Below are 11,212 nucleotides of genomic sequence, written 5' to 3'. Positions count from 1 at the left end.
GTGCAAGAAAGAGTGTAGGAAAGGAGAAACCTCGAATGGGGCCCAGTCCTTATACCGTAATATATGTCTTGGACTTGCAAATGATGAGCCTTGATAATTCAGCTTCCTTAGCTTGGGGGTAACTTGTCCTCTGAGCTTTACTGAAAGACAAATTGGTCATTGCAGGCTTAGCTCTGAGAAGACCTCCTGAAGGGCCTGAGAAAATGGTGTGGCTCCAGCTGTTTCAGCTCCCAATGTTTGAGTCTTTACAGCTCAGGCACCACACAAGTGAGTGACAGAACCTTCAGGTGATTCCGGTTCCTATTACTACTGATGGTGACTGTAGTAGACCCAGAGGTGAGCCCAGTCAGCTCTCAGCAATGCAAGAAGTAGCAATCAAAAGAACTGTTTTTTTAACTGAGTTTTGAGATGGTTCTATAAGCAGGGAGAGACGATTGGTACCCCAGGTCTACTGACCCCCAGTGATTCCTACGGCATCTCCATTTCTGAGGGCACGCACATGAGCAGGTCCCAGAGGGCCTAGCACCATCCCAACTGCTCTGAGACCGCAGGACAAGGCAAAGGGCAGGGGAAGAAGCAGAAAGCCATATCTGCAGAATGGGTGGCAGCAAGTTCTGGTGACATCTTGACCAGTGGGGTTGTTAGAGAGACCCTTTGGAAGAAGCATATGAGGACACAAGCCCCAGCTTCTCCTAGAAGGTAATTGACATGGGGGAACATGGCATAAGGGAGCCCTGGGGTGTTTGACATCTCTCCCATCAGACCACAAAGTCTGGTCATCAGCTGAACTTCTCAGGTCCTGCAATCTTAAGAACTTGAATTAAATCAAGTTGCCTTGCTCAAAAACTATCAATGGTTCTATTACTTATAGGAAGAATTCTTAAGTCTCCTGGCTGCACATTAAGTGTTGCAGCTCTTTCACTGCTGTAGTTCAGTGATGAGTTCCAAGTTCTCATCCTATGACTGACAAGAATGGGGTATGGTTTACACTGGAGACAGAGTAAGGCAGAGTAGAATTTACTGAGCAACAGAAAAGCTCTGGACAGTGAGAGAGGATCCAAAGGTGGGTTGCCTGCCACAAGGCTAAGTCCAGGAGTTTTATGGACTTGAAATGGGGAAGCGCATGCTGATTGGTCTGTGGATGTGCTTGAAAAAGCACCATTCAGAAATAGGCACAAAAGTGTAGAGGATAAATTGGGGGAGGGTAGGTATATGTAAAATAGGTAAAGGATAAGGACCAATCAGGACAGAGCATGCCAAATGGGAATGGGAGTTCTCAATCTGGCCCATGGATTTATCCAGAACTCATAGCTTGGGTTTCAGCCTTTCGATTGTCCTTTGCTCGAAGGTTGAATTTCACTGGGAACCTATCCCTGTCTGCCTAAGAATTTACCTGCCTCCTGTTGCTATCACCAGTAGGGCTCTAATAAACTTTTCCCATTTTGTCTCCCATGGCCATGTCTCCTTTTGAAACCAGCTTTGCAAAAGTTATAGCTGAGGAAATTATGGCAGTGAGATAAACTGACATGGCTGACTCCATCTTGTGTCACAGGTTGGTTGTGTTTTCTCAATCCTGGGCATGGGCTAAGCTAACTTTGAAAGAAATTTAGTTTATAGTTTAAATAATAGTCCTTCCCCAAAACTAAACTGTTCTTATAAAACTAATTGAAGGCCACCAAGTTAGGATGAGAGAGGCTTAAGTTCTAAATAACTACCAGCCATTATTCTGGAGGTCATAAGATTTTCAACTTCTCCCAATTACTCTTGAAGATAACATCACTTTTGAAGAATGTAAGACTGGCTTTTTGAGATACCTTTTCAGGATTTTATATTTCTGACAACCGGATGGCCCCACCTGGACCTACCAACCAGTCCTGTGGCCCCTACCCAGGGAACTAACTCAGCACAAGAGGACAGCTTCGACTTCCTATGATTTCATCTTCTAGCAAAACAATCAGCACTCTCGACTCACTAGCCCCATACCCACTAAATTAACCTTAAAAACTCCAGTCCTCAAATTCTCAGGGAGACTAATTTGAATAATAATAAAACTCAAGCCTCCTGTACAGCCAGCTCTGCATGAATTAAACTCTTTCTCTATCACAATTCCCTTGTCTTGATAAATTGGCTCTCTCTAGGCAGTGGGCAAGGAAAACTTATTGGGCAGTTACACCTTCCTCCTTCTGGACACACCTTACACAAACTGTTTCTGTGCCTTAGTTCATGACATTTCCCATAGGTAGAATATTCCCCTCCTGTCCCTCTTCTGTCCACCCTATCCTTACATCCTGCTGGAGCTCAGATCCGCTCTCCTATGGAAGGTCTTTTGTGGCCACACTACTCAGTTGCCTCTGTACTCCACAATACACTAGTGCCTACTGTTCATTCATGCATTGCTGAATCAGAGAAGGTCTCTGATGTAGAAGTTTACAGCACAGTGAGAAGAGAGGAGACAGAAAGACCACAACAATACATCTGCAGCGTCAGAAATTCTTTCCAACAGAGAAAGCTGTTTTTGTTTTTGTGTGTGTGTGTGGGTTTTCTTGCCTTGTATTTTGTGGAAAAGGTAAATAAATGACTCTAAGATATACTATTTGTTAATAATATTCTTTTTAAAATTGTACATATGACACTACTGGCATCTGGCACCTCTTTGTGTTTAGTTTTTCTGTGCAATATTGTATCACAGAGGAGCCAGCGACTTTTGTTTTTCCCTGCAACATCCGTGAACCTTTTGCTATTCTGCAGGATGTCTATGTGACAGAGATCACTGATTTGATTTAAAAAAAAAATAAAATAAAATAAAAAGGAAGGAAGGTAGGGAAACGATAAAACCTAAACTCCTTAGTATGGTTCGCCAAGTCTTTTTGAGCTGTCCTTCTTCACTTGGCCAGTCCCACCTTCCCACACTCCCACGTGCCCTCTTCATTCCTGGCATATGCCACCCACAGGGCAGAAGCTTCTGCATGCTTTCATTCTTCTCTGTTCCCATTTCCTCCTTTACCTGTGGTCCCCAGCCCAAGTTGTCTCCATGGTTAGCCCATAACCCAGCTCCCACTCCATCCAACTGTGGAAACTCTCATTCAGTGCTGCCAGTGAAATGTAATTGACAACACACCATGTGTATTAGTTTCCTAGGATTGCTGTAACAAATGACCACAAACATGATGGCTGAAAACAACAGACACTTATTCTCTCACAGTTCAGGAGGACAGAAGTCAGAAAACAGGGTGTCCTGAGGGTCTGTACCTTCCGGAGGCTTCAAGGGAGAATCTTCTCCCTGCATCTCCCCTGTGGTGGTGGCCAGCAATCCTCTGCTTGCAGCTACATCACTCCAACCCCTGCCTCTGTCTTCACATGGCCTTCTTATGAGGACCACGGTCATTGGACTTAGGGCCCACCCTAGTCCAGGGTGACCTTATCTAACAAATTACACCTGCAACGACCCTATTTCCAAATAAGGTCACATGCTGGAGTTCTGGGTGGACATGAATTTGGGGTGGCACTATTCAACCCAGTACTCTACCATAGACTCTTTACCGTACTCTAGAAATAAATCACTGTCGTTGTTGCTTCAAGTGCTTACAGTGTAGGGTATGTACCTCATGTGTAGCTCCTTCATAATGCTAACCACAGATGTTTGCATTCATCTATCTATTAATTTGTCCCCAACATGGGCAGGGACCACATCCTCTTTCTTTTTGTTTTTCCAGCTCCTTGTACAGGGCCTGCCACTCAACTGACTTCCTAAGTAAATTGCCAACTGAAAATGCAGGAAAGCCATTTACAAGGTCTGGGGCCATAAAGACCAGTTCTCACAAAATCCCTGCCTATGGATAGTCAGTTTTGCTCACCAGGAAAGCCTTGCAGCCCAGGGGGTCTCTATGCAGGTATCAGTTCTGGATCTGAAATCAAGGGTTGCTTGGTGCCAGGCAGGCTCATTTTGAGATCTGAGATTCGAGGCCCCATGCCAGATGTGAAAACAACACCACAAAATTACATCTCTGGCCACTGCCCACTTGTAAAGCTTAGGGTAGCAGGGAACATCAGGTACGACCAGGATATCACATTCTCTCCATTTGGGTGACATATTTCTGGAAACCCTGAAAGCAAACCAGCCCTAACTCAATAAGGGTAGTCACAATGCCAGACTCACAACTAATTTGCAGGATATTTTAAAACATGTAATTATGGGTTATTGATAAGGAGGTGCCAGGAAGAAGGTAAGACCATGGTTTTGCCCAAACCAGGAGCCAGCCCCTGTGCTGCATACCCACTGCAGGCTGGACATATGTGGCCCTCCAGGCATCTTCTTTGGAGGGAATGCATGTCTTTTTTTCAGCATAAGGATTTTGGACTTCTTTTTAAACAGGAATGTGTTGGTCTTCAAACAAAAATTACACAACTCAAAGAATATGTGTGGCTTTTAGGGAGCGGCAACAGCTGAGAAACCTACACTGGTTCTGGAGGAAATTCAATACGGGGCAACCTAATCGCCATGACGGAGAATTTGGAATGAGTCTGAAATGCCTTCGCATTATTGGACAAACAGCTCTCCCTCCTTCCTAAGCAGGCTGGGGCGTTCCTGGTGAAAGCCCTTTGATAAGAAGAAGCAGCTCCTGGGAGGCGAGCCACCCACCACTTTCTTAGGCACTATTGTCCTGAGGTGGGGGATTGTGACGTGGGCTCCCGGTCTACACAATGCCGCACCTCCCGCAATGGGCCATTCATCGGCCCCAAGGTTCCCTGATGGGAGGGAGCCCATTGACCCTGGGATAATAGATGAAAGTGTTTTCTCACTTGCCTTCCCCTCCTGACCCCTTGCCACCATTTTTCATGCACTGTCTCCTCTTCAGCCAGACGGAGGAATTCTTCCTCTGATGATGAAGGCCCAATGACCCTCTCCTGCGTCCCGTAAGCTGGCTGCTTGCGGAGGACTGCCCAAAGGGGTCCCTGCATAATGCAACTAAACCAAGCAAGGGTCACTTCCTTTCCACCCCCGCTCCTGCGTGTGCACACATCAACACACACCCCAAAGCACAGGAGAAGTGCTTGTAAAAAATTCAAATTAGTGCATTTATTCATTTGCTTGGTGGCTTGTCCAGTGTGTTTGACTTCTTGGTGAATCCACCCAAGACAAAATGAGTTCCCAATTCAATGCCCAAAGTCTTCCCCATCCCCACTGTCTTCTCAAAAGGGCCAGGTCACCAAGCACATGGGGGCAGCAGAGCAAGCTGCAAAGTCTATCCAGTGGATGGCACAACTGCAAGGACCGTGGATCATCCAGCAAAGCCCAGGTACTCGGTGGAGGGTCACCTGGGAGATGGGACTGACCAAGACCACTGGCCAGTTAGTGGCTCCCCTGCAACCAGCACCCAGCTCCCCAGCTCCATGCCAGGGCTCCAACCCCTTCAAAATGCCTCCGGAGAAGGTACATTCTCATTAGCAGTGACAGGCAGACAACAATCTGGCCTTGACAAGGGTGTTTTACTGTGTCTGAAAATCTATGAACCGCCATATATTTCTTTTTGCAGCCCATAAGTGGCAGGTAATGGTACTTGGAAAGGAGCAAGCTGAGCAGAACTCAGCTGAGGAAAAGGGAAAGATGGCCAGGCCTGGGGTCTGGGGCGACCTTGGGTTCTTCAGCCGCTGAAGGCTCCTGGTGTGAGAAAGTGGCCCTCTGTGTGCTTCTTGCTGCTTCTTCACCTCGTGTGCATGGGCTGCGGGTGGGGGGATGGCCAGAGGCAGGGCTGGGGACCCTGATGCTTGACTATCTGGGAGTGCTCAGAGACCTGCAGTCTGTGTGTAGGGCCTCAGCACCAAGGCCAAGCTCAGGGGCAACCCCTCACCATCTTAGAGAGGAACTGTGGAGGACCAGCATAGGGAGGGCGGCCCGGCTCCCAGGGATGATTCCACAGAGAAGCTAATGGGCCTCGGGCGTCGGGCCCCTGATAGCGTGGGGTCTTTCCAAGGCCCTGTGTTAGGCAGCATTCTTCTGAGAAACAGATGCAACAAGATGCGTGTGCGTGCAGAGAAAAAGAGAGAGAGAGAGACAGAGAGAAAAAGAGAGAGAGAGATTATCAGACAGAGAGAGAGGGAGAAAAAGAGAGATGGGGAGAGAGGCAGAGAAATAGAGAGAGACACACACACAGAGCACAGAGAGAGATGACCAGACAGAGAGACAGAAATGGAGAGAGGGAGAGAGATAAAGATGGAGAGATAGATAAAGAGAGACAGAGACACCAGAGAAAGAGAAGGAGGCAGAGGGACAGAGAAAAAGAGAGAGACAGGGAGAAGAGAGACAGAGATAGACAGAGGGAGAAAGACAGAGACATAGAGAGAAAGAGAGAGACAGAAAGAGGTTTTAAGGAACTGGCCCATATGACCGTGGAGGCTTGGGAGTACAAACTCCGCAGGGTGTGGCAGCAGGCTGGAGACCCACAGAAGAGCCGCAGTTCAAGTCTGAAGGCTGCCTGCTGGCAGAGCTTCTTCCTCCTTGGGAGTGGCCAGGCCTTCAACTAATTGGGTGAGGTCCACCCACATTATGGAGGGCAATCTGCATGACTCAGAGTTCACCAATTTAAATGTTAATCTCATTCACAAAACACCTTCACAGGAAAAGCCAGAATAATGGTTGACCAAATATCTGGGCACTGTGGCCCAGCCAAGTTGACACATACAATTAACCAGCACAGCTCTTACCTAGTTGGGCATTTACAAATTATGTTCTACCTTTTTTTTTATTTTTTAAGAAAAAACTCCCCAAATGCAAAAGCTTCAGGCCCTACAAGGCCTCTTCACACAGCAGTGTCAAGGCCTTGCTAGGGTTAGAATTCAAGGCCCCTGCCTGCCTTGGATGCGCTGCCCAGGCCTTCACAGGAGGATCCCAGAGCTTCAGGGACCAGATGTGGAGAGGGATGCCCAGAAACAGCCTGGCTGCTCGGGAGGGGCTGAATGCTTATGCCCCCACTCCCCCGAGATAGCCATTGCCATCAGAAAACTCACTTTCCTGCAAGGGAGGTTGTGTGAGAATCCCTATCATCCCCCAGAATATTTCTAATGAGCAATCTGAAGCCCAGAGAGGCAGGCAGAGGGTAGAATAATCCAAGGCGGTTTGGCCATCCAGGTTCTTACCAACTTAGAGATGCTGTCAGATCTTGTTGTTAGAAGGGAAGTCCCTGGGCAAGCAGGGGCAAGTGCAGCAGGCCTGATGTGACACCTGTGCCATGGGAGCTGCCGGCCAGTGCCTGGCAAGGGCAGCCTTTGCTCCAGGGATCCTGTAAGGACAGACACACCCACAGAAGGAACTGCCTGGTGAGCCAGGGTGTGAGGTGGGAGTGCACTGGCTGGTCTGCATGGTGAGGACGGAGCAAGTGAAGGTATTTCAGTGAGTGGCACCTGGAAAGACTTGTGTGGGCACACTTCCAACACCCTGCAAGGCCCACGGAGACTTTTCCATGCTACTCTGGGCCTGAAGAGGAAAAGTGACCTCACCCTGATCAGAGCTGGTGGCTGGGGCAGACATCGGTTGCTTACACCATAGTCATTCCCTGCCAATGCCTTGCGGACAGGAGCCCAACTCCATCCACTGTTCACAGGAAGAGGGTCCTGGCCCAGGGCCAAATGACAATTGGTCTAATCCCTCATAGTGAGCCCGTCCTTCTTTGCTAGTGATTGGTTTGGGGCTGGGCACGAGACTCGGTTCTAGTCAGTGTGACATAAGATTCCCTGGGGAACTCTGGCTGAGGGTTTCAGGAACACATCCTACCCCTGCGATAGATGAGATGAGTGTTCAGAGAGTATTGATGCTCCTATTCCCCTCCCCTCCCCTCAGGGCAGGATGCACATGCCAGCTCACCATCATGCGCTATTGGCCCAGACGTGGGCAGATGCCTTGCTTGGCCAATAGGATGGGAGCAGACGTGAAACAGACTTTCAATGTTCTCACAGGCTTGGCCTTACGATTTGCTCCCTGAATCTGTCATGCAATCAACGTGCTGGGTTGCTCGTGAGTACAAGAAAATTAGGATGACTGCGGAACAGACCTGAACCTGACCTGAAGCCTCAGAGACAAGCTCAGCCTCGCCTCGGCCTGAAGCAGAACAGTCTTGGCTCATCTGTAGGTAGACTGCAGAGAAAGAAAAATAAATGGTCTGTTGCATTTGTGATAGACATTGAGTTTGGGGTGGTTTGTTACACAGTGCTCTCATGACAGCAGCTCACTGATACAACCCCTCCTGCTGTTCAGTGAAGCCGTGTGGGTGTGGAACTTGAAGCTATGCAGCCATCTCCAGCGGAATCACAGAGAAGTAACCACGGAGATGCTAACTGACATCCCTAGAAGTCAGATTCCATCTCTGCAGAGTGACGTCTCAAATTTGCCGACACAGAGACGGCCTCTTTGCCTCTTGGAGGAAATGTTTTCCCCTATTTCTGTCCATGGGTGCCACTGCCTTCCCATCACCAACCTCCTCGACATGTGGCCTCTCATGAATTCTAAAAGCCTCTTTAAAGTGTGCATTCATTTGTCTGTCATTTTATTCACTGGGTCTTTGCTGAACTGGACTTTTAGAGCAATTAAGCACAGTCTCTTCCCTCTAGGGGTGTTCATTTGGGGAACAATGGTGGGTTTGCTGTGGCTGAAGCAAGTCTCTGGCACAGCCTGAGGGAACGAGGCATCCAGATGAGGCGGAGCTGTCCCCGGAGTTAGGCTGTGGAGGGCTGGGAAAGTCAGGCCCAGGGGATGAGACCAGAGCTAATGGGCAGTGAGAGGCTGTCAGAGGCTGAGTCAAGGGGAAGGGTCTCTCCAGCCATGAAAGTGGCTTCTGTATGTGACCAGGACTGAGTGACAGTGTGAAGAAAATGTGGCTGGGTGGGGTGAGAGTGAGAGATCTTAATATTTCATAAGACTGCGTATTTTTCCCTGTGTCACACAGTTATCCAGCAATATAAATAATCCACTATACCCAACAAACAACACAACACCTTATCCAACATGCTTTATAAAACTGCCTCTAGAAACTCTATAAATATATGAGCCAGAACTCTGCAGATAGATGAAAACCACGCCCTGCCAGAAGATGAGTGAGCTGAACATTCGCTGAACAACCCTCTCATGATGTCCTAGAGAGGTGAGACAAGTGTCAAAGAACATCTAGCTTCACAGACTCATGACCAGATAGAGGAAATCAAGATGCTCCATCTGCTATCATAGAATCACAATATGCTGTAGACTGGAGGGCAGAAACCACAGACATTTAGCCCCTACGGTTCTGAAGGCTGGGGGGATGGTGACAGGGGCAGGGAGGAGAGAGGGAGGCAAGGAGAGAGGGAGGGAGGGAGGGAGGCAGGGAGGAAGGGAGATACCTTGCACCTCTTTCTCTTTTTATAAGGCCATTTGTCCCATCATGACCTAATCTAACCCTAATTTCTTCCAAAGGCCCACCCTCCAAATACTATTACACAGAGGTTTAGGGCTTCAACATGAATTCTGAGGGGACACATGCAGTCCATAGCATGAGGCCCACCAGAAACAGCTGGGACCTGCCCAAAGCCACAGGAATCTGTTGGCTACTCGACCATCTCCCAGTTCCCAACGTGGTGGAGTTTGACATGTTCTTCAACACAGAGTTTCTCAATCTCAGCGCGATTGACTTTTGGGCCAGATCCTTCCTTACTGTGCAGGCTGCCCTGTGCATTTTAGGATGTACAGCAGCATCCCTGACCTCCACCCATGAGACACTATTAGCACCACCCTCACCACCAAGTCACGACAACCAAAAACATCCCCTGACATTGATAAATGTTTCCGGGGGGCAAAATTACAGAACTACTGGACTAACTTCCGGATTAAATTCAAGGAAAACTCAATTGAACTGCTTGATAGCAGTTCAAGACTCAAGCCAAAGCTGACCTTTTTTTCTGTACAGCTTCCCCCAACTCTCTTTCCCAGGTCAGAGTAGCTGACCTTATATCTTACGACCTCCTCTGACCTTATGTCTATCATAGATAGGATTGATCCTGTCACATCCTTACAATTCTTTAGTGTTTTATGTGCCACAATAAACTGTAGGCTCTTTGAGGACAGGATTGTGAATTTTTTTTTTTTTTTTTGAGATTGAGTCTGGCTCTGTTGCCCAGGCTGGTGTACAATGGTGCGATCTCTGCTCACTGCAACCTCCACCTCCCAGGTTCAAGTGATTCTCCTGACTCAGCCTCCCAAGTAGCTGGGATTACAGGTGTGTGCCACCACGCCCGGCTAAGTTTTGTACTTTTAGTAGAGATGGGATTTCACCCTGTTGGCCAGGCTGGTCTTGAACTCCTGACCTCAAGTGATCCACCCGCCTCAGCTTCCCAAAGTGCTGGGATTACAGGCATGAGCCACCGCGCCTGGCTGTAAATTATTTCTTTCTTTATTTTATTTTATTTTATTTTATTTTTTGGTATCATACTATTTCTTCTTATATGTATCAAAACTCATACTGAAACAATGAGCTCTGGGTTGCAAAAGAGGGTTTATTTCTTGAACCTATCTGTAAGTCTTGTTGTGGATTATTTCTCTTTAGAATCCTCAGTGCATGGAACAGCACCTGGAACACGAGGAAGGTGTGAGTGGGTGGATTAATTCCATGCCCACAAGACCCTCCTAGCCTGGACACAGTACGTGTTTCATTTCATGCCCCCTGACCCCATAGTCTCCCAAAGGCCTGACCCACCAGCCATCCCTGAAGGCCTACCACTCACCAAATATGCCTTGGCCTTGCCCAGTCTACATCTTGCTAGTACCTTCCTTTTCTTGAAATTTCCTTCATACTCACCTCACTTTGTCCAATTCCTAAAATCCTCACGTTCTCCAAGGCCCATCTCCAGTGCCTCTTCTCCTAGGAAGAATTTTCCAAACCTTCTAATTAAAAATAATCAACCATCCATGCCTCCCCCATTACCCCAGCCCCTGCTCCCAAAGTGCTTTTTAATTCTGTTATAACAATTTCCGGATACATTTTGTGTCCCTTACTAGACAGCGAACTCCCCAAAGGCAAGAACTGTCATGATCTATTTCCATATCTTCCACGGAGCCTAGCAGAGGCCTGGCACACAACAAACATCACTCAAATCTAATTCAGGTCTCCAAGAGAGGCCAGGCCAGCGGGCGATGGTAAACGTGTGCCTGACTGATTCCTCCTTCAGTGCCTTCAAGAGAAAGATAGTCATT

At 47.9% G+C, this 11,212-nt stretch overlaps 1 pseudogene; it reads right to left on the bottom strand.

The window, feature by feature from the left end:
* Nucleotides 1–10,449: 10,449 nt before the first annotated feature.
* Nucleotides 10,450–10,543, bottom strand: LOC115831635 (annotated as a pseudogene).
* Between the last annotated feature and the right edge of the window lie 669 nt (nucleotides 10,544–11,212).

Source organism: Nomascus leucogenys, chromosome 19, assembly GCF_006542625.1.
Source record: "Nomascus leucogenys isolate Asia chromosome 19, Asia_NLE_v1, whole genome shotgun sequence".
NCBI classification, from domain to species: domain Eukaryota; kingdom Metazoa; phylum Chordata; class Mammalia; order Primates; family Hylobatidae; genus Nomascus; species Nomascus leucogenys.
This window is presented reverse-complemented; position numbering and strand designations above follow the sequence as displayed.